The sequence below is a fragment of the Micropterus dolomieu genome, linkage group LG14, assembly GCF_021292245.1.
Source record: "Micropterus dolomieu isolate WLL.071019.BEF.003 ecotype Adirondacks linkage group LG14, ASM2129224v1, whole genome shotgun sequence".
In the NCBI taxonomy this organism is placed as follows: domain Eukaryota; kingdom Metazoa; phylum Chordata; class Actinopteri; order Centrarchiformes; family Centrarchidae; genus Micropterus; species Micropterus dolomieu.
Window position 1 is genome coordinate 17,710,482 of NC_060163.1, and position 6,719 is coordinate 17,717,200.

Here is a 6,719-nt window from a genome sequence, read left to right on the forward strand (position 1 = left end):
CCCTTTGCTACCTGCCTGGTGCAATCGTTGGCAGTGAAGAGTTGATCCATTCAGCCTGCAGAGCTGAACCAGCCGGGCTCTCACTATGGAAAAGGACCCCAACTAGCTGCTGATAGACAGCATAAACACCAACTGTATAAGTGCTGAGGAGGACAACATGTTAAAACAACATTATTACAAAGTAAACAAGAGAAAATTTGTTAGGTATTCATTGTTTTTAGGAAGCTCCTATAAAAAACAAAAAAACAACATGGTTACGTGAGTTTCTTCATGCTATAACAACAAACAGAAATGAGTGTTGAGCAGTGATCATCAGCATTTTTCATGCTGTCCTGGAACATTTTTACTGCTTCCTTCTCAACTTTGCTTTTCACCCTGGGGATTGAATTTTGGCTCTGTGATAAAATGTCTGTGTAGTGACCTCTCAATGAAAGCTAAATAAATTTATACATTGTACACTGTAAACCTGAATAAGTTCAGAATACTCAATTTTTGTGGAAACTGATTACCTCAAACTTAAATATAATGCATTTTTAAAAAATCTTTAATTTCCGCATACTAAATTACATACTGATTCTTATTAAAATTAAATTTCACTTATTTCACTTTACTCAAATGTAATTGTGCACAACTTATACTCTGAAGGAAATCTATTCAAAAAAATAAATAAATAATTGTGCTACACTCAAATACTAATGGAAACTCGCTCAACAAAATGACTACTAGTAAACTTAAAATTTACAAAAGGCCCATTTTCAGATAGTAGTCCTCAAAAATACAAATACAACTCCGTTATTACAATTCACGTTCTCTTTATTAGTATCATCTTCTCACAACATCTTCCATCATTTCTACATTTAACAGACACATCTTGCATAAAGCTGAATAGACAAAGTAACTGACTGCTTGATCAGATAATTAACCAGCAACAATTTTGATAAGCAATTTGTTTTCATTCTTTTTTGCAATAATGTTGAACATTCCCTATTTCCATTTGAGATTTTTGTTATAATAATGATGTTAAGTTATAATAACTTGAATCTTGAGCTAAATAAAGTTTCCTTTTACTACTTACTTTACTGTGTTTTGTGGAAAAAGCGACTAATGCATATTTTTATTCCATCAGCAGCACTTTTACTTAAACATAAAAGGGAGCTTTAAATGCATAGTTTTATGGAATCATAAGCTAATAAAGATTGTTTCAAATAAGAAGTTCAACATTATGCAAATTGTTAAGTCAGGTAGACAAGGTAATAGAAAAATATCAGGGTTTCTGCAGGTTTCACCTGGTCAAATTTAAGACCTTTTTAAAACCATTATGAATGAAATTTAAGACTTATATCACGGCTTGAAAAAAAGAAATGCACAAAGGGTGTCAGGATGTGTTTGGTTGAGAAGGTTGCTGGACCCAAATGCAGGACTCCAGAGCACAGCAGGTTCAGTTCAATGATTTAATTAAACAAAAGGCGTGCACTCTTACAATGAGTGGCAGAGCAAAATACAAGCAAAATAAGACGCAACAGATCAGAATAATAAACAAACTAACTCAGACACAAGCAGACAAATCGCAAATAAGCTAGCACCAACAAGGAACACAGACTGAAGCTAAGATTAAACAGAACTCAAAGCAGACATGGGCAAAACAACACAGAGGTTTACAGACCAGAAGTAAACTCTAAGGCATGAACTAAGGCACAGAACAAGGAACTAAGATAAGAGACAAAACAGATACAAAGTAAAGTTAAAGATGTGGATGAATAAAATAATAAACATGGTTACACAGAGACTAAAGCAGAAAGATCAAAATCAGATTAATGAAACTAGCAGAGAACATAAATGGACACCTGGCAAACAGACAGAACCCAAGCATGATGGTACAGAAACTAATACATGATAAAGGGACAGAACTGAAATCAGGAATATACCAAAACACCACTGAATACCAGCTAACAGATGGTAACCAGATAAACAGTAACATCAGGTAGAGGACGCACACTAAAGGTAGCAAGCAAACTATAAACTAACAGCACACAGAGAACTCAGGACAGGATCGTGACAAAGGAAATGTAGTCAAAAAATTACTTGCAGAGTAAATCAATGTATTCAAATTAGGGTAGAGTGATGTCTACAAAATTGGCATCAGACGATGTAACACCAGCAATGAAACACCGGGATGGGCAATGACATTGATAAGATACGTAATTAACAAGCTGGCACCTGCTGACGTGAAAAATGGATCACCGGTCGAAAAAAAAAAAGGTTTGTGTCTTTTTGGTGACTTTATAAAACAAAACCTTCTGTGATGGATAAACTCAGGAGAGCAGACAGGGAGACAGAGAGAAGCAGGGAAAGCCGGTGTGTTTGCAGTGAGAGACCAGAGGTAAAGGTGTGTGAGTGAGTGCAGGGAGAAGTCCAGGCAGGTGCAAAGCAGGTATATTTACAAATAATAACAGAAATAATGACCATGGGGATTAAAACATGCTTTCACAGGGTGGTATAATGTAAAAAAATAAGATGGTATTTTTGTGTGGGGGATTGGGGGTCCTCCCCCAAGAAAATTTTTATTTCCAATAAAGAAATATGCAATTCCACAAAATCTTGGAACATTGTTATAACCACAATGGAATAAATTACACCCCAAAAGCTAAACTTGCTAAATAAGTCTACTGGGGTTGAATTAGATCTGTGAAAATTCATTTGGTTAATTTTGATGCTCTTCACAATGATTTTACATTCATTGCGCAGCACCAAGCAGTTTTGAGCCTCACCACCTTATAATGGCAGGAAAACACTGTTAATATGACCTCAGAATCATTACAGATAGGATTATTCATGTTTGCCTTTTGTGTCTTAATTTACTGCTTTATACATTTGTATAAATTAACATAAAAAATAGGTAACATGACAACCACCTCCCTTCTGTATAATTACAAGCATTTCATTTGTACATCAAAACCCAAAATAATAATCTCCTCATTAGTTTAAAAGGACTAACGTTAGTTTGTATCCCTAATTTGCTTTAACGTTACTAACCTCAAGTCCTCCGTAGTCAACACCGTCCTTTCTTTTTAATTTAATTTAACTATCAAGATGTTCAGTAGAGGACAGAGCTGTAACCTGACAACTTAATGTTGATTTTTCGTCTGCTAACTTTCATCGTCATTTTCTGCCGCTCTCTCACATTCGCTCATTGAAGAACGAGGAGAGGGAGACAGCCAGGTGATGAGTGTTACTGTAGTTCACTGAAAATCATTAACGATCATGTGACATTTTAATAGCGGCGCTCACTCATTTAGCAGCGACAGTAGGCTTCAAAAACGTTTCTAGAGACTGGTTTTAAGCACTTATTAAGTATTTAAGTAATTCCGTCCAAGAACCAATAATTCAATTCAATTCAATTTTATTTATATAGCGCCAAATCACAACAACAGTTATCTCAGAGAGCTTTTCATAAAAGTATGGGCGGCCATCTGCCTCGACCGGTTGGGGGTGGGTGGTTGGGGGTGAGAGAGAGATAGAGAGAGAGGGGGGAGGGAGGCAGCCTACACAATATACACACAGAGGTACAGACAGTAAAGGTAAGGTAAGGTTGCACTTCCCCATAGCTGAAGAATAAATCCGTGTTATATCTGTGGTAAAATCAGAAAGAGACTTGCGGCAATAACATGAAAGCTGCCTGTTATTCTTTGTAGTCGTAATACAGCAAATTGTATCTGGACCGATTTGGACTAGCGACAGACAGAACTACACCACCACAGGAGGAAAAAACATCCTTGAGTGCTGCGGGGGCATTTCAGTGAGCATTAGAGGTAGCATTACATGGACGTTGGAAAATAAATACCCGTTTAAAATTATTTAATACCTTGAACACAAACTTCAGCAAATTTAAGACTTTAAGACCTTAAATTTTGATTTTTAAATTTTAGACTTTTTAAGACCCTGCGGAAACCCTGCAGGACGTCTCTTTTCCTCTAAATGGGACCATAATTTAATAAATGAACATCATGCTGTGTTGAAGAAGACTAGCGACTGACACCATAAACTCATTAGGAAAGTGTTTACTGAGGTAATCAATCAGCTGAGAAGTAGCCACATTTTCTCATAGACTTCTATACGACCCAGTGGAGTCGCCCCAGTGCTGGCTGTCAGAGAGAATGCAGGTTTGAGGCTTCACTTTTCAAACCTGGAGGTTCCTGCTTGGTGAAGACACAAAGCTGCTTCCTGGTTTCATAAATCAGACACATCAAATATCAGATTTTCTGTTGTAGTTTTGAAACAGACCAATCAAAGAACAAGACGCAGATTCAGGTTGTCCTCACACAGAAGAGCAGGTTATGTACCGAGGCGCTGCTGGAGGAGCTCTCCTCCTTGTTGTTGGTGGGCGGAGCAGCTCCTTTCCAGGGATGAGGCGAGGAGGCTGGAGCCTTATGGCGGGACTTGTGAGGCTTGGTCTGGGAATCCTTGTACTCCTCCACCAGGGCGAACAGGTCGCTGAACCTGCAGGAGGAGGAAGTGATATCATCAGCCGCCGCAGTGATCCCGTCAGTGTTTGTGTGAGTGCGTGAGTGCTCATCTTGTGGACCTCGTCTCAGCTGGCCTGAACGGCCAGTTCAGAAGTGCTTTCAGGAGTTAGTACATGAGTTACATCAACATTTAGCTGATGCTTTTATTCAAAGATACTTACAATAGCTATATATGTCAGAGGTCGCACCAAAGGCATGTGTCTTATCCACTGTTCCATCACCACCCCTAGAGAAACAGATAAATCCATCCACAGCCACCTTTCACTTTGGCTGAAGCGGACAGCAACAGGAGCGTCAGTGACCACAGTGAGGAGTGTCAGCAATGTCTGGTTCATCTTTGCACAGCAAAATACAAACAACCCAATTATGTGGATAATTATAAAAGAAAGCTAGCACTGCATGCTCATCGGTGCCCCCCACACACTTAAAAGCATATTTTTTATTTTTTCCAAGCCTGTCTTGATACAATACTCACTTGCCAAAATGTTAAGAGTTACTGGTGGCTGTTATGATTCCTTCTGTCTATACTGACGCAATAACGCTTTCTTAATCTGACTCAACTGTAAGAGAATGAGGACAAAATTCTAAAGTTCATTAGAAACAGTTATGAGACTTTAGCAGTCTGACTTAGACAAGCCACAAAACATATCAGAAGTATTTTTAGAAGTTAGTCTTTGTGTGTTTACTTGCTGAGATGCAGCAGTGGGATACTTCCTTCAATAAACCTACACAATGACCTAACAACAATATCCATTTAATTTTAACTAGACTGCTTAAGCCTTATTTAGCTTCAACTAAACTTAGCCTCCTAAAATCCTGTGTCCTCATATGGGGAATTTGGGTTTTGAGATCCATGCACCATATACTTCATTCTGCTCAACTTAGACCTATTGTCCTCATTAGTGGACACACGCCTGTGCCCTCGAGGGTCACTTGCCAGCCATGTTCTGATGTCTGTTTCTCTGTTCAAAGACAATGCTACTAATATAAATACACAAAGAATCAAAGCCCAGGTTTTGGGAGCTTTGAGAAAAGTGAAAGTGAAGAAAGAAATGTGGATTTGTCCCAAATTTCTAACAATTTGGCCATGCCTATGAAGGGGATGCTGATAGCCAACATTAACCTTTTCACTGTACACATCATATTTTAGCATTGTTTTGAGAAAAAAACACAAACCTATCCTTTCATCTCTTTAAACCTGTCAGTTGCTGGAAGAGGCATTCGAGTTGGTTTTCCGTAGTACATTTCATTTCATGACATTTACATTTCATATTACTTGTCGTTGATATTGACATTTCTGTGAGTACACTGAGTACTTACATTTCAGGTTTTGAGGACATCAGTCATCTGCTAGCAGGTTCACTGGGAGGCCACGGAGGGTCGGGCGGCATCTCATGTATACATCGTGTTGTTCTTAGATTGACAATCAAACTAATTATTATACAAATATTTTTACAGCACATCAAGCCATAAAGTGTAACAGTTCTACCAATGTAATTCTAAAATAATAATAATATTGATAGCAATAACAACAAATCGATCCAGCTGCAACTACTAAAAGACAAGTCAAATTTAAGCAAATACAGTGACTCAAACAGTGGGTGAGAAATAGAAGCTAACTACAACCTTAAACATGACAATAGAGGAGATTTGGAAGCGAGTGCAGTAGGGCTGGACCCAAATATTCGACTATTCCTTCATTGGGTTGGTATTCAGTTTTCAATTTTGGGATGTGGAGATTCGCACAAGCACCTTCAATTCTGTCCCGCACAACGCTGCACACACACCAGCTTGCACCGCGCTTTTCAGTTTCTTTCTGTCCGCTTTCAACTTTCATTGTCAGCCGTATGTTTTACTGCCCAAACAACACAGCTCGCGTTTTGAACTTTTTCACCCACGATTCTGTGGTAACAACCGCAGGTGAGCTGCTTGTGGAGAAGGCCTATAGTACATCTCTCTCTGTTTGTGTCTTTGCAACTGTCAGTAGACCGTATGGCGACCGATCATGGATAGAGTTGGTCTCTTGGACGTATAGAAAAATAAAAAGTCATGCTCAGCACATAAAATCTGAGTGAAATTGAGGATATTCTGTCTTGGAATTTGTGTTCAGGGCAGCCCAAGAATTTAAAAATAAGCTTGTAAATGGCTTTTGAAGGGATCATGTACCGGAAAACTAAATAAACTAACAAGTGAGAA